At 54.8% G+C, this 24,498-nt stretch overlaps 1 protein-coding gene and 1 long non-coding RNA gene across 4 annotated transcripts in view; both read left to right on the plus strand.

Annotated features, from left to right (window-relative positions):
* LOC110512743 (DDB1- and CUL4-associated factor 15-like) overlaps positions 1-24,498 on the plus strand; it is a 59,940-nt gene that overhangs the window by 27,404 nt on the left and 8,038 nt on the right. The gene's annotated exons all lie outside the window — the stretch shown is intronic.
* On the plus strand, positions 7,421-10,094 carry LOC118940286. The gene is made up of 3 exons (XR_005036824.1): positions 7,421-7,710; positions 9,858-9,933; positions 10,049-10,094. It is a non-coding gene; the product is annotated as an uncharacterized LOC118940286 (long non-coding RNA).

Below are 24,498 nucleotides of genomic sequence, written 5' to 3' on the forward strand. Positions count from 1 at the left end.
CCTGGTGAGGTGTTCTGGGGTCTGGAGGGCTGTTCTCCCTCTGTTTTCCTTGATGTTCACCTGGTGAGGTGTTCTGGGGTCTGGAGGTCTGTTTTCCTGGCTAGTCACCTGGTGAGGTGTTCTGGGGTCTGGAGGTCTGTTTTCCTGGATGGTCACCTGGTGAGGTGTTCTGGGGTCTGGAGGGCTGTTCTCCCTCTGTTTTCCTTGATGTTCACCTGGTGAGGTGTTCTGGGGTCTGGAGGTCTGTTTTTCTGGATGGTCACCTGGTGAGGTGTTCTGGGGTCTGGAGGTTTGTTTTCCTGGCTAGTCACCTGGTGAGGTGTTCTGGGGTCTGGAGGTCTGTTTTCCTCTGTTTTCCTGATTAGTCACCTGGTGAGGTGTTCTGGGGTCTGGAGGGCTGTTCTCCCTCTGTTTTCCTGGATGGTCACCTGGTGAGGTGTTCTGGGGTCTGGAGGGCTGTTTTCCTCTCTAGTCACCTGGTGAGGTGTTCTGGGGTCTCGAGGGCTGTTTTCCTCTCTAGTCACCTGGTGAGGTGTTCTGGGGTCTGGAGGTCTGTTTTCCGGGCTAGTCACCTGGTGAGGTTTTCTGGGGTCTGGAGGTCTGTTTTCCTGGATGGTCACCTGGTGAGGTGTTCTGGGGTCTGGAGGTCTGTTTTCCTCTGTTTTCCTGGATGTTCACCTGGTGAGGTGTTCTGGGGTCTGGAGGTCTGTTTACCTGGCTAGTCACCTGGTGAGGTGTTCTGGGGTCTGGAGGGCTGTTTTCCTCTCTAGTCACCTGGTGAGGTGTTCTGGGGTCTCGAGGGCTGTTTTCCTCTCTAGTCACCTGGTGAGGTGTTCTGGGGTCTGGAGGTCTGTTTTCCGTGCTAGTCACCTGGTGAAGTGTTCTGGGGTCTGGAGGTCTGTTTTCCTCTGTTTTCCTGACTAGTCACCTGGTGAGGTGTTCTGGGGTCTGGAGGTCTGTTTTCCTCTGTTTTCCTGGCTAGTCACCTGGTGAGGTGTTCTGGGGTCTGGAGGTCTGTTTTCCTGGCTAGTCACCTGGTGAGGTGTTCTGGGGTCTGGAGGTCTGTTTTCCTCTGTTTTCCTGGCTAGTCACCTGGTGAGGTGGTCTGGAGGGCTGTTCTCCCTCTGTTTTCCTGGATGTTCACCTGGTGAGGTTTTCTGGGGTCTGGAGGTCTGTTTTCCTGGATGGTCACCTGGTGAGGTGTTCTGGGGTCTGGAGGTCTGTTTTCCTCTGTTTTCCTGGATGTTCACCTGGTGAGGTGTTCTGGGGTCTGGAGGTCTGTTTACCTGGCTAGTCACCTGGTGAGGTGTTCTGGGGTCTGGAGGTCTGTTTTCCTCTGTTTTCCTGGCTAGTCACCTGGTGAGGTGTTCTGGGGTCTGGAGGTCTGTTTTCCTGGCTAGTCACCTGGTGAGGTGTTCTGGGGTCTGGAGGTCTGTTTTCCTCTGTTTTCCTGGCTAGTCACCTGGTGAGGTGGTCTGGAGGGCTGTTCTCCCTCTGTTTTCCTGGATGTTCACCTGGTGAGGTTTTCTGGGGTCTGGAGGTCTGTTTTCCTGGATGGTCACCTGGTGAGGTGTTCTGGGGTCTGGAGGTCTGTTTTCCTCTGTTTTCCTGGATGGTCACCTGGTGAGGTGTTCTGGGGTCTGGATGTCTGTTTTCCTCTGTTTTCCTGACTAGTCACCTGGTGAGGTGTTCTGGGGTCTGGAGGTCTGTTTTCCTCTGTTTTCCTGATTAGTCACCTGGTGACTTGTTCTGGGGTCTGGAGGTCTGTTCTCCCTCTGTTTTCCTGGATGGTCACCTGGTGAGGTGTTCTGGGGTCTGGAGGGCTGTTTTCCTCTCTAGTCACCTGGTGAGGTGTTCTGGGGTCTGGAGGTCTGTTTTCCGGGCTAGTCACCTGGTGAGGTGTTCTGGGGTCTGGAGGTCTGTTTTCCTGGCTAGTCACCTGGTGAGGTGTTCTGGGGTCTGGAGTTCTGTTTTCCTGGCTAGTCACCTGGTGAGGTGGTCTGGAGGGCTGTTCTCCCTCTGTTTTCCTGGATGTTCACCTGGTGAGGTGTTCTGGGGTCTGGATGGCTGTTCTCCCTCTGTTTTCCTGGATGTTCACCTGGTGAGGTGTTCTGGGATCTGGAGGTCTGTTTTCCTGGATGGTCACCTGGTGAGGTGTTCTGGGGTCTGGAGGTCTGTTTTCCTGGCTAGTCACCTGGTGAGGTGTTCTGGGGTCTGGAGGTCTGTTTTCCTTGGATGGTCACCTGGTGAGGTGTTCTGGGGTCTGGAGGGCTGTTCTCCCTCTGTTTTCCTGGATGTTCACCTGGTGAGGTGTTCTGGGGTCTGGAGGTCTGTTTTCCTGGCTAGTCACCTGGTGAGGTGTTCTGGGGTCTGGATGTCTGTTTTCCTCTGTTTTCCTGACTAGTCACCTGGTGAGGTGTTCTGGGGTCTGGAGGTCTGTTTTCCTCTGTTTTCCTGATTAGTCACCTGGTGACGTGTTCTGGGGTCTGGAGGTCTGTTTTCCTGGATGTTCACCTGGTGAGGTGTTCTGGGGTCTGGATGGCTGTTCTCCCTCTGTTTTCCTGGATGTTCACCTGGTGAGGTGTTCTGGGATCTGGAGGTCTGTTTTCCTGGATGGTCACCTGGTGAGGTGTTCTGGGGTCTGGAGGTCTGTTTTCCTGGATGGTCACCTGGTGAGGTGTTCTGGGGTCTGGAGGGCTGTTCTCCCTCTGTTTTCCTTGATGTTCACCTGGTGAGGTGTTCTGGGGTCTGGAGGTCTGTTTTTCTGGATGGTCACCTGGTGAGGTGTTCTGGGGTCTGGAGGTTTGTTTTCCTGGCTAGTCACCTGGTGAGGTGTTCTGGGGTCTGGAGGTCTGTTTTCCTCTGTTTTCCTGATTAGTCACCTGGTGAGGTGTTCTGGGGGCTGGAGGGCTGTTCTCCCTCTGTTTTCCTGGATGGTCACCTGGTGAGGTGTTCTGGGGTCTGGAGGGCTGTTTTCCTCTCTAGTCACCTGGTGAGGTGTTCTGGGGTCTCGAGGGCTGTTTTCCTCTCTAGTCACCTGGTGAGGTGTTCTGGGGTCTGGAGGTCTGTTTTCCGGGCTAGTCACCTGGTGAAGTGTTCTGGGGTCTGGAGGTCTGTTTTCCTCTGTTTTCCTGACTAGTCACCTGGTGAGGTGTTCTGGGGTCTGGAGGTCTGTTTTCCTCTGTTTTCCTGGCTAGTCACCTGGTGAGGTGTTCTGGGGTCTGGAGGTCTGTTTTCCTGGCTAGTCACCTGGTGAGGTGTTCTGGGGTCTGGAGGTCTGTTTTCCTCTGTTTTCCTGGCTAGTCACCTGGTGAGGTGGTCTGGAGGGCTGTTCTCCCTCTGTTTTCCTGGATGTTCACCTGGTGAGGTTTTCTGGGGTCTGGAGGTCTGTTTTCCTGGATGGTCACCTGGTGAGGTGTTCTGGGGTCTGGAGGTCTGTTTTCCTCTGTTTTCCTGGATGTTCACCTGGTGAGGTGTTCTGGGGTCTGGAGGTCTGTTTACCTGGCTAGTCACCTGGTGAGGTGTTCTGGGGTCTGGATGTCTGTTTTCCTCTGTTTTCCTGACTAGTCACCTGGTGAGGTGTTCTGGGGTCTGGAGGTCTGTTTTCCTCTGTTTTCCTGATTAGTCACCTGGTGACTTGTTCTGGGGTCTGGAGGTCTGTTTTCCTGGATGGTCACCTGGTGAGGTGTTCTGGGGTCTGGAGGTCTGTTCTCCTCTGTTTTCCTGGGTAGTCACCTGGTGAGGTGTTCTGGGGTCTGGAGGTCTGTTCTCCCTCTGTTTTCCTGGATGGTCACCTGGTGAGGTGTTCTGGGGTCTGGAGGGCTGTTTTCCTCTCTAGTCACCTGGTGAGGTGTTCTGGGGTCTGGAGGTCTGTTTTCCGGGCTAGTCACCTGGTGAGGTGTTCTGGGGTCTGGAGGTCTGTTTTCCTGGCTAGTCACCTGGTGAGGTGTTCTGGGGTCTGGAGTTCTGTTTTCCTGGCTAGTCACCTGGTGAGGTGGTCTGGAGGGCTGTTCTCCCTCTGTTTTCCTGGATGTTCACCTGGTGAGGTGTTCTGGGGTCTGGATGGCTGTTCTCCCTCTGTTTTCCTGGATGTTCACCTGGTGAGGTGTTCTGGGATCTGGAGGTCTGTTTTCCTGGATGGTCACCTGGTGAGGTGTTCTGGGGTCTGGAGGTCTGTTTTCCTGGCTAGTCACCTGGTGAGGTGTTCTGGGGTCTGGAGGTCTGTTTTCCTTGGATGGTCACCTGGTGAGGTGTTCTGGGGTCTGGAGGGCTGTTCTCCCTCTGTTTTCCTTGATGTTCACCTGGTGAGGTGTTCTGGGGTCTGGAGGTCTGTTTTTCTGGATGATCACCTGGTGAGGTGTTCTGGGGTCTGGAGGTCTGTTTTCCTGGCTAGTCACCTGGTGAGGTGTTCTGGGGTCTGGAGGTCTGTTTTCCTCTGTTTTCCTGATTAGTCACCTGGTGAGGTGTTCTGGGGTCTGGAGGGCTGTTCTCCCTCTGTTTTCCTGGATGGTCACCTGGTGAGGTGTTCTGGGGTCTGGAGGGCTGTTTTCCTCTCTAGTCACCTGGTGAGGTGTTCTGGGGTCTCGAAGGCTGTTTTCCTCTCTAGTCACCTGGTGAGGTGTTCTGGGGTCTGGAGGTCTGTTTTCCGGGCTAGTCACCTGGTGAAGTGTTCTGGGGTCTGGAGGTCTGTTTTCCTCTGTTTTCCTGACTAGTCACCTGGTGAGGTGTTCTGGGGTCTGGAGGTCTGTTTTCCTGGCTAGTCACCTGGTGAGGTGTTCTGGGGTCTGGAGGTCTGTTTTCCTGGCTAGTCACCTGGTGAGGTGTTCTGGGGTCTGGAGGTCTGTTTTCCTGGCTAGTCACCTGGTGAGGTGGTCTGGAGGGCTGTTCTCCCTCTGTTTTCCTGGATGTTCACCTGGTGAGGTTTTCTGGGGTCTGGAGGTCTGTTTTCCTGGATGGTCACCTGGTGAGGTGTTCTGGGGTCTGGAGGTCTGTTTTCCTCTGTTTTCCTGGATGTTCACCTGGTGAGGTGTTCTGGGGTCTGGAGGTCTGTTTACCTGGCTAGTCACCTGGTGAGGTGTTCTGGGGTCTGGATGTCTGTTTTCCTCTGTTTTCCTGATTAGTCACCTGGTGACTTGTTCTGGGGTCTGGAGGTCTGTTTTCCTGGATGGTCACCTGGTGAGGTGTTCTGGGGTCTGGAGGTCTGTTCTCCTCTGTTTTCCTGGGTAGTCACCTGGTGAGGTGTTCTGGGGTCTGGAGGTCTGTTCTCCTCTGTTTTCCTGGATGGTCACCTGGTGAGGTGTTCTGGGGTCTGGAGGGCTGTTTTCCTCTCTAGTCACCTGGTGAGGTGTTCTGGGGTCTGGAGGTCTGTTTTCCGGGCTAGTCACCTGGTGAGGTGTTCTGGGGTCTGGAGGTCTGTTTTCCTGGCTAGTCACCTGGTGAGGTGTTCTGGGGTCTGGAGGTCTGTTGTCCTCTGTTTTCCTGGCTAGTCACCTGGTGAGGGGGTCTTGAGGGCTGTTCTCCCTCTGTTTTCCTGGGATGTTCACCTGGTGAGGTGGTCTGGAGGTCTGTTTTCCTGGATGGTCACCTGGTGAGGTGTTCTGGGGTCTGGAGGTCTGTTTTCCTGGCTAGTCACCTGGTGAGGTGTTCTGGGGTCTGGAGGTCTGTTTTCCTGGATGTTCACCCGGTGAGGTGTTCTGGGGTCTGGGTCTGTTTTCCTCTGTTTTCCTGATTAGTCACCTGGTGACGTGTTCTGGGGTCTGGAGGTCTGTTTTCCTGGCTAGTCACCTGGTGAGGGGGTCTTGAGGGCTGTTCTCCCTCTGTTTTCCTGGGATGTTCACCTGGTGAGGTGGTCTGGAGGTCTGTTTTCCTGGATGGTCACCTGGTGAGGTGTTCTGGGGTCTGGAGGTCTGTTTTCCTGGCTAGTCACCTGGTGAGGTGTTCTGGGGTCTGGAGGTCTGTTTTCCTGGATGGTCACCTGGTGAGGTGTTCTGGGGTCTGGAGGGCTGTTCTCCCTCTGTTTTCCTGGATGTTCACCCGGTGAGGTGTTCTGGGGTCTGGGTCTGTTTTCCTCTGTTTTCCTGATTAGTCACCTGGTGACGTGTTCTGGGGTCTGGAGGTCTGTTTTCCTGGATGGTCACCTGGTGAGGTGTTCTGGGGTCTGGAGGTCTGTTTTCCTGGCTAGTCACCTGGTGAGGTGTTCTGGGGTCTGGAGGTCTGTTTTCCTCTGTTTTCCTGATTAGTCACCTGGTGACGTGTTCTGGGGTCTGGAGGTCTGTTTTCCTGGATGGTCACCTGGTGAGGTGTTCTGGGGTCTGGAGGGCTGTTCTCCCTCTGTTTTCCTGACTAGTCACCTGGTGAGGTGTTCTGGGGTCTGGAGGGCTGTTTTCCTGGCTAGTCACCTGGTGAGGTGTTCTGGGGTCTGGAGGTCTGTTTTCCTGACTAGTCACCTGGTGAGGTGTTCTGGGGTCTGGAGGGCTGTTTTCCTCTCTAGTCACCTGGTGAGGTGTTCTGGGGTCTCGAGGGCTGTTTTCCTCTCTAGTCACCTGGTGAGGTGTTCTGGGGTCTGGAGGTCTGTTTTCCTGGATGGTCACCTGGTGAGGTGTTCTGGGGTCTGGAGGTCTGTTTTCCTGGATGGTCACCTGGTGAGGTGTTCTGGGGTCTGGAGGTCTGTTTTCCTGGCTAGTCACCTGGTGAGGTGTTCTGGGGTCTGGAGGTCTGTTTTCCTCTGTTTTCCTGATTAGTCACCTGGTGACGTGTTCTGGGGTCTGGAGGTCTGTTTTCCTGGATGGTCACCTGGTGAGGTGTTCTGGGGTCTGGAGGTCTGTTCTCCTCTGTTTTCCTGGGTAGTCACCTGGTGAGGTGTTCTGGGGTCTGGAGGTCTGTTCTCCTGGCTGGGGTCTGGATGGCTGTTTTCCTGGATGGTCACCTGGTGAGGTGTTCTGGGGTCTGGAGGGCTGTTTTCCTCTCTAGTCACCTGGTGAGGTGTTCTGGGGTCTGGAGGTCTGTTTTCCTCTGTTTTCCTGGCTAGTCACCTGGTGAGGTGGTCTTGAGGGCTGTTCTCCCTCTGTTTTCCTGGATGTTCACCTGGTGAGGTGGTCTGGAGGTCTGTTTTCCTGGATGGTCACCTGGTGAGGTGTTCTGGGGTCTGGAGGTCTGTTTTCCTGGCTAGTCACCTGGTGAGGTGTTCTGGGGTCTGGAGGTCTGTTTTCCTGGATGGTCACCTGGTGAGGTGTTCTGGGGTGTGTAGGGCTGTTCTCCCTCTGTTTTCCTGGATGTTCACCTAGTGAGGTGTTCTGGGGTCTGGAGGTCTGTTTTTCTGGATGGTCACCTGGTGAGGTGTTCTGGGGTCTGGAGGTCTGTTTTCCTGGCTAGTCACCTGGTGAGGTGTTCTGGGGTCTGGAGGTCTGTTTTCCTCTGTTTTCCTGATTAGTCACCTGGTGACGTGTTCTGGGGTCTGGAGGTCTGTTCTCCCTCTGTTTTCCTGGATGGTCACCTGGTGAGGTGTTCTGGGGTCTGGGTCTGTTTTCCTCTGTTTTCCTGATTAGTCACCTGGTGACGTTTTCTGGGGTCTGGAGGTCTGTTTTCCTGGATGGTCACCTGGTGAGGTGTTCTGGGGTCTGGAGGTCTGTTTTCCTGGCTAGTCACCTGGTGAGGTGTTCTGGGGTCTGGATGTCTGTTTTCCTCTGTTTTCCTGACTAGTCACCTGGTGAGGTGTTCTGGGGTCTGGAGGTCTGTTTTCCTCTGTTTTCCTGATTAGTCACCTGGTGACGTGTTCTGGGGTCTGGAGGTCTGTTTTCCTGGATGGTCACCTGGTGAGGTGTTCTGGGGTCTGGAGGTCTGTTCTCCTCTGTTTTCCTGGGTAGTCACCTGGTGAGGTGTTCTGGGGTCTGGAGGTCTGTTCTCCCTCTGTTTTCCTGGATGGTCACCTGGTGAGGTGTTCTGGGGTCTGGAGGGCTGTTTTCCTCTCTAGTCACCTGGTGAGGTGTTCTGGGGTCTGGAGGTCTGTTTTCCGGGCTAGTCACCTGGTGAGGTATTCTGGGGTCTGGAGGTCTGTTTTCCTGGCTAGTCACCTGGTGAGGTGGTCTTGAGGGCTGTTCTCCCTCTGTTTTCCTGGATGTTCACCTGGTGAGGTGGTCTGGAGATCTGTTTTCCTGGATGGTCACCTGGTGAGGTGTTCTGGGGTCTGGAGGGCTGTTTTCCTGGCTAGTCACCTGGTGAGGTGTTCTGGGGTCTGGAGGTCTGTTTTCCTGGATGGTCACCTGGTGAGGTGTTCTGGGGTCTGGAGGTCTGTTTTCCTGGCTAGTCACCTGGTGAGGTGTTCTGGGGTCTGGAGGTCTGTTTTCCTCTGTTTTCCTGATTAGTCACCTGGTGACGTGTTCTGGGGTCTGGAGGTCTGTTTTCCTGGATGGTCACCTGGTGAGGTGTTCTGGGGTCTGGAGGTCTGTTTTCTTGGCTAGTCACCTGGTGAGGTGTTCTGGGGTCTGGAGGTCTGTTTTCCTCTGTTTTCCTGACTAGTCACCTGGTGAGGTGTTCTGGGGTCTGGAGGTCTGTTTTCCTGGATGGTCACCTGGTGAGGTGTTCTGGGGTCTGGAGGGCTGTTCTCCCTCTGTTTTCCTGACTAGTCACCTGGTGAGGTGTTCTGGGGTCTGGAGGGCTGTTTTCCTGGCTAGTCACCTGGTGAGGTGTTCTGGGGTCTGGAGGTCTGTTTTCCTGACTAGTCACCTGGTGAGGTGTTCTGGGGTCTGGAGGGCTGTTTTCCTCTCTAGTCACCTGGTGAGGTGTTCTGGGGTCTCGAGGGCTGTTTTCCTCTCTAGTCACCTGGTGAGGTGTTCTGGGGTCTGGAGGTCTGTTTTCCTGGATGGTCACCTGGTGAGGTGTTCTGGGGTCTGGAGGTCTGTTTTCCTGGATGGTCACCTGGTGAGGTGTTCTGGGGTCTGGAGGTCTGTTTTCCTGGCTAGTCACCTGGTGAGGTGTTCTGGGGTCTGGAGGTCTGTTTTCCTCTGTTTTCCTGATTAGTCACCTGGTGACGTGTTCTGGGGTCTGGAGGTCTGTTTTCCTGGATGGTCACCTGGTGAGGTGTTCTGGGGTCTGGAGGTCTGTTCTCCTCTGTTTTCCTGGGTAGTCACCTGGTGAGGTGTTCTGGGGTCTGGAGGTCTGTTCTCCTGGCTGGGGTCTGGATGGCTGTTTTCCTGGATGGTCACCTGGTGAGGTGTTCTGGGGTCTGGAGGGCTGTTTTCCTCTCTAGTCACCTGGTGAGGTGTTCTGGGGTCTGGAGGTCTGTTTTCCTCTGTTTTCCTGGCTAGTCACCTGGTGAGGTGGTCTTGAGGGCTGTTCTCCCTCTGTTTTCCTGGATGTTCACCTGGTGAGGTGGTCTGGAGGTCTGTTTTCCTGGATGGTCACCTGGTGAGGTGTTCTGGGGTCTGGAGGTCTGTTTTCCTGGCTAGTCACCTGGTGAGGTGTTCTGGGGTCTGGAGGTCTGTTTTCCTCTGTTTTCCTGGCTAGTCACCTGGTGAGGTGGTCTTGAGGGCTGTTCTCCCTCTGTTTTCCTGGATGTTCACCTGGTGAGGTGGTCTGGAGATCTGTTTTCCTGGATGGTCACCTGGTGAGGTGTTCTGGGGTCTGGAGGGCTGTTTTCCTGGCTAGTCACCTGGTGAGGTGTTCTGGGGTCTGGAGGTCTGTTTTCCTGGATGGTCACCTGGTGAGGTGTTCTGGGGTGTGTAGGGCTGTTCTCCCTCTGTTTTCCTGGATGTTCACCTGGTGAGGTGTTCTGGGGTCTGGAGGTCTGTTTTTCTGGATGGTCACCTGGTGAGGTGTTCTGGGGTCTGGAGGTCTGTTTTCCTGGCTAGTCACCTGGTGAGGTGTTCTGGGGTCTGGAGGTCTGTTTTCCTCTGTTTTCCTGATTAGTCACCTGGTGACGTGTTCTGGGGTCTCGAGGTCTGTTCTCCCTCTGTTTTCCTGGATGGTCACCTGGTGAGGTGTTCTGGGGTCTGGGTCTGTTTTCCTCTGTTTTCCTGATTAGTCACCTGGTGACGTGTTCTGGGGTCTGGAGGTCTGTTTTCCTGGATGGTCACCTGGTGAGGTGTTCTGGGGTCTGGAGGTCTGTTTTCCTGGCTAGTCACCTGGTGAGGTGTTCTGGGGTCTGGATGTCTGTTTTCCTCTGTTTTCCTGACTAGTCACCTGGTGAGGTGTTCTGGGGTCTGGAGGTCTGTTTTCCTCTGTTTTCCTGATTAGTCACCTGGTGACGTGTTCTGGGGTCTGGAGGTCTGTTTTCCTGGATGGTCACCTGGTGAGGTGTTCTGGGGTCTGGAGGTCTGTTCTCCTCTGTTTTCCTGGGTAGTCACCTGGTGAGGTGTTCTGGGGTCTGGAGGTCTGTTCTCCCTCTGTTTTCCTGGATGGTCACCTGGTGAGGTGTTCTGGGGTCTGGAGGGCTGTTTTCCTCTAGTCACCTGGTGAGGTGTTCTGGGGTCTGGAGGTCTGTTTTCCGGGCTAGTCACCTGGTGAGGTATTCTGGGGTCTGGAGGTCTGTTTTCCTGGCTAGTCACCTGGTGAGGTGTTCTGGGGTCTGGAGGTCTGTTTTCCTCTGTTTTCCTGGCTAGTCACCTGGTGAGGTGGTCTTGAGGGCTGTTCTCCCTCTGTTTTCCTGGATGTTCACCTGGTGAGGTGGTCTGGAGATCTGTTTTCCTGGATGGTCACCTGGTGAGGTGTTCTGGGGTCTGGAGGGCTGTTTTCCTGGCTAGTCACCTGGTGAGGTGTTCTGGGGTCTGGAGGTCTGTTTTCCTGGATGGTCACCTGGTGAGGTGTTCTGGGGTCTGGAGGTCTGTTTTCCTGGCTAGTCACCTGGTGAGGTGTTCTGGGGTCTGGAGGTCTGTTTTCCTCTGTTTTCCTGATTAGTCACCTGGTGACGTGTTCTGGGGTCTGGAGGTCTGTTTTCCTGGATGGTCACCTGGTGAGGTGTTCTGGGGTCTGGAGGTCTGTTTTCCTGGCTAGTCACCTGGTGAGGTGTTCTGGGGTCTGGAGGTCTGTTTTCCTCTGTTTTCCTGACTAGTCACCTGGTGAGGTGTTCTGGGGTCTGGAGGTCTGTTTTCCTCTGTTTTCCTGATTAGTCACCTGGTGACGTGTTCTGGGGTCTGGAGGTCTGTTTTCCTGGATGGTCACCTGGTGAGGTGTTCTGGGGCCTGGAGGGCTGTTCTCCCTCTGTTTTCCTGGATGGTCACCTGGTGAGGTGTTCTGGAGGTCTGTTTTCCTGGGTAGTCACCTGGTGAGGTGGTCTGGAGGGCTGTTTTCCTGGCTAGTCACCTGGTGAGGCGTTCTGGGGTCTGGAGGGCTGTTCTCCCTCTGTTTTCCTGACTAGTCACCTGGTGAGGTGTTCTGGGGTCTGGAGGGCTGTTTTCCTGGCTAGTCACCTGGTGAGGTGTTCTGGGGTCTGGAGGTCTGTTTTCCTGACTAGTCACCTGGTGAGGTGTTCTGGGGTCTGGAGGGCTGTTTTCCTCTCTAGTCACCTGGTGAGGTGTTCTGGGGTCTGGAGGTCTGTTTTCCTGGATGGTCACCTGGTGAGGTGTTCTGGGGTCTGGAGGTCTGTTTTCCTGGCTAGTCACCTGGTGAGGTGTTCTGGGGTCTGGAGGTCTGTTTTCCTCTGTTTTCCTGATTAGTCACCTGGTGAGGTGTTCTGGGGTCTGGAGGGCTGTTCTCCCTCTGTTTTTCTGGATGGTCACCTGGTGAGGTGTTCTGGGGTCTGGAGGGCTGTTCTCCTGGCTGGGGTCTGGATGGCTGTTTTCCTGGATGGTCACCTGGTGAGGTGTTCTGGGGTCTGGAGGTCTGTTTTCCTGGCTAGTCACCTGGTGAGGTGTTCTGTTTTCCTGGAGGGCTTTTTTCCTCTGTTTTCCTGACTAGTCACCTAGTGAGGTGGTCTGGAGGTCTGTTTTCCTGGCTAGTCACCTGGTGAGGTGTTCTGGGGTCTGGAGGTCTGTTTTCCTCTGTTTTCCTGGCTAGTCACCTGGTGAGGTGGTCTTGAGGGCTGTTCTCCCTCTGTTTTCCTGGATGTTCACCTGGTGAGGTGTTCTGGGGTCTGGAGGTCTGTTTTCCTCTGTTTTCCTGATTAGTCACCTGGTGAGGTGTTCTGAGGTCTGGAGGGCTGTTCTCCCTCTGTTTTCCTGGATGGTCACCTGGTGAGGTGTTCTGGGGTCTGGAGGGCTGTTTTCCTCTCTAGTCACCTGGTGAGGTGTTCTGGGGTCTCGAGGGCTGTTTTCCTCTCTAGTCACCTGGTGAGGTGTTCTGGGGTCTGGAGGTCTGTTTTCCTGGCTAGTCACCTGGTGAGGTGTTCTGGGGTCTGGAGGGCTATTCTCTCTCTGTTTTCCTGGATGGTCACCTGGTGAGGTATTCTGGGGTCTGGAGGTCTGTTTTCCTGGATGGTCACCTGGTGAGGTGTTCTGGGGTCTGGAGGTCTGTTTTCCTGGCTAGTCACCTGGTGAGGTGTTCTGGGGTCTGGAGGGCTGTTCTCCCTCTGTTTTCCTGGATGGTCACCTGGTGAGGTGTTCTGGGGTCTGGAGGGCTGTTCTCCCTCTGTTTTCCTGGATGGTCACCTGGTGAGGTGTTCTGGGGTCTGGAGGGCTGTTCTCCCTCTGTTTTCCTGGATGGTCACCTGGTGAGGTGTTCTGGGGTCTGGAGGTCTGTTTTCCTGGCTAGTCACCTGGTGAGGTGTTCTGGGGTCTGGAGGGCTGTTCTCCCTCTGTTTTCCTGGATGGTCCACCTGGTGAGGTGTTCTGGGGTCTGGAGGTCTGTTTTCCTGGCTGGGGTCTGGAGGGCTGTTTTCCTGGATGGTCACCTGGTGAGGTGTTCTGTTTTCCTGGAGGGCTGTTTTCCTCTGTTTTCCTGACTAGTCACCTAGTGAGGTGGTCTGTAGGTCTGTTTTCCTGGGTATTTACCTGGTGAGGTGTTCTGGGGTCTGTGTCTGTTTTCCTCTGTTTTCCTGACTAGTCACCTGGTGAGGTGTTCTGGGTCTGGAGGTCTGTTTTCCTCTCTAGTCACCTGGTGAGGTGTTCTGGGGTCTGGAGGTCTGTTTTCCTCTGTTTTCCTGACTAGTCACCTAGTGAGGTGGTCTGGAGGTCTGTTCTCCTGGGTAGTCACCTGGTGAGGTGTTCTGGGGTCTGGAGGTCTGTTTTCCTGGATGGTCACCTGGTGAGGTGTTCTGGGGTCTGGAGGGCTGTTTTCCTCTCTATTCACCTGGTGAGGTGTTCCGGGGTCTGGAGGTCTGTTTTCCTGACTAGTCACCTGGTGAGGTGTTCTGGGGTCTGGAGGTCTGTTTTCCTCTGTTTTCCTGACTAGTCACCTGGTGAGGTGTTCTGGGGTCTGGAGGTCTGTTTTCCTCTGTTTTCCTGATTAGTCACCTGGTGACGTGTTCTGGGGTCTGGAGGGCTGTTTTCCTGGCTAGTCACCTGGTGAGGTGTTCTGGGGTCTGGAGGGCTGTTCTCCCTCTGTTTTCCTGACTAGTCACCTGGTGAGGTGTTCTGGGGTCTGGAGGGCTGTTTTCCTGGCTAGTCACCTGGTGAGGTGTTCTGGGGTCTGGAGGGCTGTTTTCCTCTCTAGTCACCTGGTGAGGTGTTCTGGGGTCTGGAGGTCTGTTTTCCTGGCTAGTCACCTGGTGAGGTGTTCTGGGTCTGGAGGGCTGTTCTCTCTCTGTTTTCCTGGATGTTCACCTGGTGAGGTATTCTGGGGTCTGGAGGTCTGTTTTCCTGGATGGTCACCTGGTGAGGTGTTCTGGGGTCTGGAGGTCTGTTTTCCTGGATGGTCACCTGGTGAGGTGTTCTGGGGTCTGGAGGTCTGTTTTCCTGGCTAGTCACCTGGTGAGGTGTTCTGGGGTCTGGAGGTCTGTTTTCCTTTGTTTTCCTGATTAGTCACCTGGTGAGGTGTTCTGGGGTCTGGAGGGCTGTTCTCCCTCTGTTTTCCTGGATGGTCACCTGGTGAGGTGTTCTGGGGTCTGGAGGGCTGTTCTCCCTCTGTTTTCCTGGATGGTCACCTGGTGAGGTGTTCTGGGGTCTGGAGGTCTGTTTTCCTGGCTGGGGTCTGGATGGCTGTTTTCCTGGATGGTCACCTGGTGAGGTGTTCTGGGGTCTGGAGGTCTGTTTTCCTGGCTAGTCACCTGGTGAGGTGTTCTGTTTTCCTGGAGGGCTTTTTTCCTCTGTTTTCCTGACTAGTCACCTAGTGAGGTGGTCTGGAGGTCTGTTTTCCTGGCTAGTCACCTGTTGAGGTGTTCTGGGGTCTGGAGGTCTGTTTTCCTCTGTTTTCCTGGATGTTCACCTGGTGAGATGTTCTGGGGTCTGGAGGTCTGTTCTCCCTCTGTTTTCCTGGATGTTCACCTGGTGAGGTGTTCTGGGGTCTGGAGGTCTGTTTTCCTGGATGGTCACCTGGTGAGGTGTTCTGGGGTCTGGAGGTCTGTTTTCCTGGCTAGTCACCTGGTGAGGTGTTCTGGGGTCTGGAAGGATGTCCGCCCTCTGTTTTCCTGGATGTTCACCTGGTGAGGTGTTCTGGGGTCTGGAGGTCTGTTTTCCTGGATGGTCACCTGGTGAGGTGTTCTGGGGTCTGGAGGGCTGTTTTCCTGGATGGTCCACCTGGTGAGGTGTTCTGGGGTCTGGAGGTCTGTTTTCCTGGCTGGGGTCTGGAGGGCTGTTTTCCTGGATGGTCACCTGGTGAGGTGTTCTGTTTTCCTGGAGGGCTGTTTTCCTCTGTTTTCCTGACTAGTCACCTGGTGAGGTGTTCTGGGGTCTGGAGGTCTGTTTTCCTGGCTAGTCACCTGGTGAGGTGTTCTGGGGTCTGGAGGTCTGTTTTCCTTTGTTTTCCTGATTAGTCACCTGGTGAGGTGTTCTGGGGTCTGGAGGGCTGTTCTCCCTCTGTTTTCCTGGATGGTCACCTGGTGAGGTGTTCTGGGGTCTGGAGGGCTGTTCTCCCTCTGTTTTCCTGGATGGTCACCTGGTGAGGTGTTCTGGGGTCTGGAGGTCTGTTTTCCTGGCTGGGGTCTGGATGGCTGTTTTCCTGGATGGTCACCTGGTGAGGTGTTCTGGGGTCTGGAGGTCTGTTTTCCTGGCTAGTCACCTGGTGAGGTGTTCTGTTTTCCTGGAGGGCTTTTTTCCTCTGTTTTCCTGACTAGTCACCTAGTGAGGTGGTCTGGAGGTCTGTTTTCCTGGCTAGTCACCTGTTGAGGTGTTCTGGGGTCTGGAGGTCTGTTTTCCTCTGTTTTCCTGGATGTTCACCTGGTGAGATGTTCTGGGGTCTGGAGGTCTGTTCTCCCTCTGTTTTCCTGGATGTTCACCTGGTGAGGTGTTCTGGGGTCTGGAGGTCTGTTTTCCTGGATGGTCACCTGGTGAGGTGTTCTGGGGTCTGGAGGTCTGTTTTCCTGGCTAGTCACCTGGTGAGGTGTTCTGGGGTCTGGAAGGATGTCCTCCCTCTGTTTTCCTGGATGTTCACCTGGTGAGGTGTTCTGGGGTCTGGAGGTCTGTTTTCCTGGATGGTCACCTGGTGAGGTGTTCTGGGGTCTGGAGGGCTGTTTTCCTCTGTTTCCTGGGTAGTCAGTCACCTGGTGAGGTGTTCTGGGGTCTGGAGGGCTGTTTTCCTGGCTAGTCACCTGGTGAGGTGTTCTGGGGTCTGGATGTCTGTTTTCCTCTGTTTTCTTGACTAGTCACCTGGTGAGGTGTTCTGGGGTCTGGAGGTCTGTTTTCCTCTGTTTTCCTGGATTGTCACCTGGTGAGGTGTTCTGGGGTCTGGAGGGCTGTTCTCCCTCTGTTTTCCTGGATGGTCACCTGGTGAGGTGTTCTGGGGTCTGGAGGTCTGTTTTCCTGGATGGTCACCTGGTGAGGTGTTCTGGGGTCTGGAGGGCTGTTTTCCTCTCTAGTCACCTGGTGAGGTGTTCTGGGGTCTGGAGGTCTGTTTTCCTGGATGGTCACCTGGTGAGGTGTTCTGGGGTCTGGAGGGCTGTTTTCCTCTCTAGTCACCTGGTGAAGTGTTCTGGGGTCTGGAGCTCTGTTTTCCTGGATGTTCACCTGGTGAGGTGTTCTGGGGTCTGGAGGGCTGTTCTCCCTCTGTTTTCCTGGATGGTCACCTGGTGAGGTGTTCTGGGGTCTGGAGGGCTGTTTTCCTCTCTAGTCACCTGGTGAGGTGTTCTGGGGTCTCGAGGGCTGTTTTCCTCTCTAGTCACCTGGTGAGGTGTTCTGGGGTCTGGAGGTCTGTTTTCCGGGCTAGTCACCTGGTGAAGTGTTCTGGGGTCTGGAGGTCTGTTTTCCTCTGTTTTCCTGGCTAGTCACCTGGTGAGGTGTTCTGGGGTCTGGAGGTCTGTTTTCCTGGCTAGTCACCTGGTGAGGTGTTCTGAGGTCTGGAGGTCTGTTTTCCTGGCTAGTCACCTGGTGAGGTGGTCTTGAGGGCTGTTCTCTCTCTGTTTTCCTGGATGTTCACCTGGTGAGGTGGTCTGGAGGTCTGTTTTCCTCGATGGTCACCTGGTGAGGTGTTCTGGGGTCTGGAGGTCTGTTTTCCTGGCTAGTCACCTGGTGAGCTGTTCTGGGGTCTGGAGGGCTGTCCTCACTCTGTTTTCCTGGATGTTCACCTGGTGAGGTGTTCTGAGGTCTGTTTTCCTGGATGGTCACCTGGTGAGGTGTTCTGGGGTCTCGAGGGCTGTTTTCCTCTCTAGTCACCTGGTGAGGTGTTCTGGGGTCTGGAGGTCTGTTTTCCTGGCTAGTCACCTGGTGAGGTGTTCTGGGGTCTGGAGGGCTATTCTCTCTCTGTTTTCCTGGATGGTCACCTGGTGAGGTATTCTGGGGTCTGGAGGTCTGTTTTCCTGGATGGTCACCTGGTGAGGTGTTCTGGGGTCTGGAGGTCTGTTTTCCTGGCTAGTCACCTGGTGAGGTGTTCTGGGGTCTGGAGGGCTGTTCTCCCTCTGTTTTCCTGGATGGTCACCTGGTGAGGTGTTCTGGGGTCTGGAGGGCTGTTCTCCCTCTGTTTTCCTGGATGGTCACCTGGTGAGGTGTTCTGGGGTCTGGAGGGCTGTTCTCCCTCTGTTTTCCTGGATGGTCACCTGGTGAGGTGTTCTGGGGTCTGGAGGTCTGTTTTCCTGGCTAGTCACCTGGTGAGGTGTTCTGGGGTCTGGAGGGCTGTTCTCCCTCTGTTTTCCTGGATGGTCCACCTGGTGAGGTGTTCTGGGGTCTGGAGGTCTGTTTTCCTGGCTGGGGTCTGGAGGGCTGTTTTCCTGGATGGTCACCTGGTGAGGTGTTCTGTTTTCCTGGAGGGCTGTTTTCCTCTGTTTTCCTGACTAGTCACCTAGTGAGGTGGTCTGTAGGTCTGTTTTCCTGGGTATTTACCTGGTGAGGTGTTCTGGGGTCTGTGTCTGTTTTCCTCTGTTTTCCTGACTAGTCACCTGGTGAGGTGTTCTGGGTCTGGAGGTCTGTTTTCCTCTCTAGTCACCTGGTGAGGTGTTCTGGGGTCTGGAGGTCTGTTTTCCTCTGTTTTCCTGACTAGTCACCTAGTGAGGTGGTCTGGAGGTCTGTTCTCCTGGGTAGTCACCTGGTGAGGTGTTCTGGGGTCTGGAGGTCTGTTTTCCTGGATGGTCACCTGGTGAGGTGTTCTGGGGTCTGGAGGGCTGTTTTCCTCTCTATTCACCTGGTGAGGTGTTCCGGGGTCTGGAGGTCTGTTTTCCTGACTAGTCACCTGGTGAGGTGTTCTGGGGTCTGGAGGTCTGTTTTCCTCTGTTTTCCTGACTAGTCACCTGGTGAGGTGTTCTGGGGTCTGGAGGTCTGTTTTCCTCTGTTTTCCTGATTAGTCACCTGGTGACGTGTTCTGGGGTCTGGAGGGCTGTTTTCCTGGCTAGTCACCTGGTGAGGTGTTCTGGGGTCTGGAGGGCTGTTCTCCCTCTGTTTTCCTGACTAGTCACCTGGTGAGGTGTTCTGGGGTCTGGAGGGCTGTTTTCCTGGCTAGTCACCTGGTGAGGTGTTCTGGGGTCTGGAGGGCTGTTTTCCTCTCTAGTCACCTGGTGAGGTGTTCTGGGGTCTGGAGGTCTGTTTTCCTGGCTAGTCACCTGGTGAGGTGTTCTGGGTCTGGAGGGCTGTTCTCTCTCTGTTTTCCTGGATGTTCACCTGGTGAGGTATTCTGGGGTCTGGAGGTCTGTTTTCCTGGATGGTCACCTGGTGAGGTGTTCTGGGGTCTGGAGGTCTGTTTTCCTGGATGGTCACCTGGTGAGGTGTTCTGGGGTCTGGAGGTCTGTTTTCCTGGCTAGTCACCTGGTGAGGTGTTCTGGGGTCTGGAGGTCTGTTTTCCTTTGTTTTCCTGATTAGTCACCTGGTGAGGTGTTCTGGGGTCTGGAGGGCTGTTCTCCCTCTGTTTTCCTGGATGGTCACCTGGTGAGGTGTTCTGGGGTCTGGAGGGCTGTTCTCCCTCTGTTTTCCTGGATGGTCACCTGGTGAGGTGTTCTGGGGTCTGGAGGTCTGTTTTCCTGGCTGGGGTCTGGATGGCTGTTTTCCTGGATGGTCACCTGGTGAGGTGTTCTGGGGTCTGGAGGTCTGTTTTCCTGGCTAGTCACCTGGTGAGGTGTTCTGTTTTCCTGGAGGGCTTTTTTCCTCTGTTTTCCTGACTAGTCACCTAGTGAGGTGGTCTGGAGGTCTGTTTTCCTGGCTAGTCACCTGTTGAGGTGTTCTGGGGTCTGGAGGTCTGTTTTCCTCTGTTTTCCTGGATGTTCACCTGGTGAGATGTTCTGGGGTCTGGAGGTCTGTTCTCCCTCTGTTTTCCTGGATGTTCACCTGGTGAGGTGTTCTGGGGTCTGGAGGTCTGTTTTCCTGGATGGTCACCTGGTGAGGTGTTCTGGGGTCTGGAGGTCTGTTTTCCTGGCTAGTCACCTGGTGAGGTGTTCTGGGGTCTGGAAGGATGTCCGCCCTCTGTTTTCCTGGATGTTCACCTGGTGAGGTGTTCTGGGGTCTGGAGGTCTGTTTTCCTGGATGGTCACCTGGTGAGGTGTTCTGGGGTCTGGAGGGCTGTTTTCCTGGATGGTCCACCTGGTGAGGTGTTCTGGGGTCTGGAGGTCTGTTTTCCTGGCTGGGGTCTGGAGGGCTGTTTTCCTGGATGGTCACCTGGTGAGGTGTTCTGTTTTCCTGGAGGGCTGTTTTCCTCTGTTTTCCTGACTAGTCACCTGGTGAGGTGTTCTGGGGTCTGGAGGTCTGTTTTCCTGGCTAGTCACCTGGTGAGGTGTTCTGGGGTCTGGAGGTCTGTTTTCCTTTGTTTTCCTGATTAGTCACCTGGTGAGGTGTTCTGGGGTCTGGAGGGCTGTTCTCCCTCTGTTTTCCTGGATGGTCACCTGGTGAGGTGTTCTGGGGTCTGGAGGGCTGTTCTCCCTCTGTTTTCCTGGATGGTCACCTGGTGAGGTGTTCTGGGGTCTGGAGGTCTGTTTTCCTGGCTGGGGTCTGGATGGCTGTTTTCCTGGATGGTCACCTGGTGAGGTGTTCTGGGGTCTGGAGGTCTGTTTTCCTGGCTAGTCACCTGGTGAGGTGTTCTGTTTTCCTGGAGGGCTTTTTTCCTCTGTTTTCCTGACTAGTCACCTAGTGAGGTGGTCTGGAGGTCTGTTTTCCTGGCTAGTCACCTGTTGAGGTGTTCTGGGGTCTGGAGGTCTGTTTTCCTCTGTTTTCCTGGATGTTCACCTGGTGAGATGTTCTGGGGTCTGGAGGTCTGTTCTCCCTCTGTTTTCCTGGATGTTCACCTGGTGAGGTGTTCTGGGGTCTGGAGGTCTGTTTTCCTGGATGGTCACCTGGTGAGGTGTTCTGGGGTCTGGAGGTCTGTTTTCCTGGCTAGTCACCTGGTGAGGTGTTCTGGGGTCTGGAAGGATGTCCTCCCTCTGTTTTCCTGGATGTTCACCTGGTGAGGTGTTCTGGGGTCTGGAGGTCTGTTTTCCTGGATGGTCACCTGGTGAGGTGTTCTGGGGTCTGGAGGGCTGTTTTCCTCTGTTTCCTGGGTAGTCAGTCACCTGGTGAGGTGTTCTGGGGTCTGGAGGGCTGTTTTCCTGGCTAGTCACCTGGTGAGGTGTTCTGGGGTCTGGATGTCTGTTTTCCTCTGTTTTCTTGACTAGTCACCTGGTGAGGTGTTCTGGGGTCTGGAGGTCTGTTTTCCTCTGTTTTCCTGGATTGTCACCTGGTGAGGTGTTCTGGGGTCTGGAGGGCTGTTCTCCCTCTGTTTTCCTGGATGGTCACCTGGTGAGGTGTTCTGGGGTCTGGAGGTCTGTTTTCCTGGATGGTCACCTGGTGAGGTGTTCTGGGGTCTGGAGGGCTGTTTTCCTCTCTAGTCACCTGGTGAGGTGTTCTGGGGTCTGGAGGTCTGTTTTCCTGGATGGTCACCTGGTGAGGTGTTCTGGGGTCTGGAGGGCTGTTTTCCTCTCTAGTCACCTGGTGAAGTGTTCTGGGGTCTGGAGCTCTGTTTTCCTGGATGTTCACCTGGTGAGGTGTTCTGGGGTCTGGAGGGCTGTTCTCCCTCTGTTTTCCTGGATGGTCACCTGGTGAGGTGTTCTGGGGTCTGGAGGGCTGTTTTCCTCTCTAGTCACCTGGTGAGGTGTTCTGGGGTCTCGAGGGCTGTTTTCCTCTCTAGTCACCTGGTGAGGTGTTCTGGGGTCTGGAGGTCTGTTTTCCGGGCTAGTCACCTGGTGAAGTGTTCTGGGGTCTGGAGGTCTGTTTTCCTCTGTTTTCCTGGCTAGTCACCTGGTGAGGTGTTCTGGGGTCTGGAGGTCTGTTTTCCTGGCTAGTCACCTGGTGAGGTGTTCTGAGGTCTGGAGGTCTGTTTTCCTGGCTAGTCACCTGGTGAGGTGGTCTTGAGGGCTGTTCTCTCTCTGTTTTCCTGGATGTTCACCTGGTGAGGTGGTCTGGAGGTCTGTTTTCCTCGATGGTCACCTGGTGAGGTGTTCTGGGGTCTGGAGGTCTGTTTTCCTGGCTAGTCACCTGGTGAGCTGTTCTGGGGTCTGGAGGGCTGTCCTCACTCTGTTTTCCTGGATGTTCACCTGGTGAGGTGTTCTGAGGTCTGTTTTCCTGGATGGTCACCTGGTGAGGTGTTCTGGGGTCTGGATGTCTGTTTTCCTGGCTAGTCACCTGGTGAGGTGTTCTGGGGTCTGGAGGTCTGTTTTCCTGGATGGTCACCTGGTGAGGTGTTCTGGGGTCTGGAGGTCTGTTCTCCTCTGTTTTCCTGGGTAGTCACCTGGTGAGGTGTTCTGGGGTCTGGAGGGCTGTTCTCCCTCTGTTTTCCTGGATGGTCACCTGGTGAGGTGTTCTGGAGGTCTGTTTTCCTGGGTAGTCACCTGGTGAGGTGTTCTGGGGTCTGGAGGTCTGTTTTCCTGGCTAGTCACCTGGTGAGGTGTTCTGGGGTCTGGAGGGCTGTTCTCCCTCTGTTTTCCTGACTAGTCACCTGGTGAGGTGTTCTGGGGTCTGGAGGGCTGTTTTCCTGGCTAGTCACCTGGTGAGGTGTTCTGGGGTCTGGAGGGCTGTTTTCCTCTCTAGTCACCTGGTGAGGTGTTCTGGGGTCTCGAGGGCTGTTTTCCTCTCTAGTCACCTGGTGAGGTGTTCTGGGGTCTGGAGGTCTGTTTTCCTGGCTAGTCACCTGGTGAGGTGTTCTGGTTCTGGAGGGCTGTTTTCCTGGCTAGTCAACTGGTGAGGTGGTCTTGAGGGCTGTTCTCTCTCTGTTTTCCTGGATGTTCACCTGGTGAGGTGGTCTGGAGGTCTGTTTTCCTCGATGGTCACCTGGTGAGGTGTTCTGGGGTCTGGAGGTCTGTTTTCCTGGCTAGTCACCTGGTGAGCTGTTCTGGGGTCTGGAGGGCTGTCCTCACTCTGTTTTCCTGGATGTTCACCTGGTGAGGTGTTCTGGGGTCTGGAGGTCTGTTTTCCTGGATGGTCACCTGGTGAGGTGTTCTGGGGTCTGGATGTCTGTTTTCCTGGCTAGTCACCTGGTGAGGTGTTCTGGGGTCTGGAGGTCTGTTTTCCTGGATGGTCACCTGGTGAGGTGTTCTGGGGTCTGGAGGTCTGTTCTCCTCTGTTTTCCTGGGTAGTCACCTGGTGAGGTGTTCTGGGGTCTGGAGGGCTGTTCTCCCTCTGTTTTCCTGGATGGTCACCTGGTGAGGTGTTCTGGAGGTCTGTTTTCCTGGGTAGTCACCTGGTGAGGTGTTCTGGGGTCTGGAGGTCTGTTTTCCTGGCTAGTCACCTGGTGAGGTGTTCTGGGGTCTGGAGGGCTGTTCTCCCTCTGTTTTCCTGACTAGTCACCTGGTGAGGTGTTCTGGGGTCTGGAGGGCTGTTTTCCTGGCTAGTCACCTGGTGAGGTGTTCTGGGGTCTGGAGGGCTTTTTTCCTCTCTAGTCACCTGGTGAGGTGTTCTGGGGTCTCGAGGGCTGTTTTCCTCTCTAGTCACCTGGTGAGGTGTTCTGGGGTCTGGAGGTCTGTTTTCCTGGCTAGTCACCTGGTGAGGTGTTCTGGGTCTGGAGGGCTGTTTTCCTCTCTAGTCACCTGGTGAGGTGTTCTGGGGTCTCGAGGGCTGTTTTCCTCTCTAGTCACCTGGTGAGGTGTTCTGGGGTCTGGAGGTCTGTTTTCCTGGCTAGTCACCTGGTGAGGTGTTCTGGGTCTGGAGGGCTGTTCTCGCTCTGTTTTCCTGGATGTTCACCTGGTGAGGTATTCTGGGGTCTGGAGGGCTGTTTTCCTGGCTAGTCACCTGGTGAGGTGTTCTGGGGTCTGGAGGGCTGTTTTCCTCTCTAGTCACCTGGTGAGGTGTTCTGGGGTCTCGAGGGCTGTTTTCCTCTCTAGTCACCTGGTGAGGTGTTCTGGGGTCTGGAGGTCTGTTTTCCTGGCTAGTCACCTGGTGAGGTGTTCTGGGGTCTGGAGGGCTGTTCTCCCTCTGTTTTCCTGACTAGTCACCTGGTGAGGTGTTCTGGGGTCTGGAGGGCTGTTTTCCTGGCTAGTCACCTGGTGAGGTGTTCTGGGGTCTGGAGGGCTGTTTTCCTCTCTAGTCACCTGGTGAGGTGTTCTGGGGTCTCGAGGGCTGTTTTCCTCTCTAGTCACCTGGTGAGGTGTTCTGGGGTCTGGAGGTCTGTTTTCCTGGCTAGTCACCTGGTGAGGTGTTCTGGGTCTGGAGGGCTGTTTTCCTGGCTAGTCACCTGGTGAGTTGTTCTGGGGTCTGGAGGGCTGTTTTCCTCTCTAGTCACCTGGTGAGGTGTTCTGGGGTCTCGAGGGCTGTTTTCCTCTCTAGTCACCTGGTGAGGTGTTCTGGGGTCTGGAGGTCTGTTTTCCTGGCTAGTCACCTGGTGAGGTGTTCTGGGTCTGGAGGGCTGTTCTCTCTCTGTTTTCCTGGATGTTCACCTGGTGAGGTATTCTGGGGTCTGGAGGTCTGTTTTCCTGGCTAGTCACCTGGTGAGGTGTTCTGGGGTCTGGAGGGCTGTTTTCCTCTCTAGTCACCTGGTGAGGTGTTCTGGGGTCTCGAGGGCTGTTTTCCTCTCTAGTCACCTGGTGAGGTGTTCTGGGGTCTGGAGGTCTGTTTTCCTGGCTAGTCACCTGGTGAGGTGTTCTGGGTCTGGAGGGCTGTTCTCTCTCTGTTTTCCTGGATGTTCACCTGGTGAGGTATTCTGGGGTCTGGAGGTCTGTTTTCCTGGATGGTCACCTGGTGAGGTGTTCTGGGGTCTGGAGGTCTGTTTTCCTGGATAGTCACCTGGTGAGGTGTTCTGGGGTCTGGAGGGCTGTTCTCCCTCTGTTTTCCTGGATGGTCACCTGGTGAGGTGTTCTGGGGTCTGGAGGTCTGTTTTCCTGGCTGGGGTCTGGATGGCTGTTTTCCTGGATGGTCACCTGGTGAGGTGTTCTGGGGTCTGGAGGTCTGTTTTCCTGGCTAGTCACCTGGTGAGGTGTTCTGTTTTCCTGGAGGGCTTTTTTCTTCTGTTTTCCTGACTAGTCACCTGTTGAGGTGTTCTGGGGTCTGGAGGTCTGTTTTCCTCTGTTTTCCTGGATGTTCACCTGGTGAGGTGTTCTGCGGTCTGGAGGGCTGTTCTCCCTCTGTTTTCCTGGATGTTCACCTGGTGAGGTGTTCTGTGGTCTGGAGGTCTGTTTTCCTGGATGGTCACCTGGTGAGGTGTTCTGGGGTCTGGAGGGCTGTTTTCCTCTGTTTCCTGGGTAGTCAGTCACCTGGTGAGGTGTTCTGGGGTCTGGAGGGCTGTTTTCCTGGCTAGTCACCTGGTGAGGTGTTCTGGGGTCTGGATGTCTGTTTTCCTCTGTTTTCTTGACTAGTCACCTGGTGAGGTGTTCTGGGGTCTGGAGGTCTGTTTTCCTCTGTTTTCCTGGATTGTCACCTGGTGAGGTGTTCTGGGGTCTGGAGGGCTGTTCTCCCTCTGTTTTCCTGGATGGTCACCTGGTGAGGTGTTCTGGGGTCTGGAGGTCTGTTTTCCTGGATGGTCACCTGGTGAGGTGTTCTGGGGTCTGGAGGGCTGTTTTCCTCTCTAGTCACCTGGTGAGGTGTTCTGGGGTCTGGAGGTCTG

The sequence above is a fragment of the Oncorhynchus mykiss genome, chromosome 17 (genome assembly GCF_013265735.2).
Source record: "Oncorhynchus mykiss isolate Arlee chromosome 17, USDA_OmykA_1.1, whole genome shotgun sequence".
NCBI lineage: Eukaryota > Metazoa > Chordata > Actinopteri > Salmoniformes > Salmonidae > Oncorhynchus > Oncorhynchus mykiss.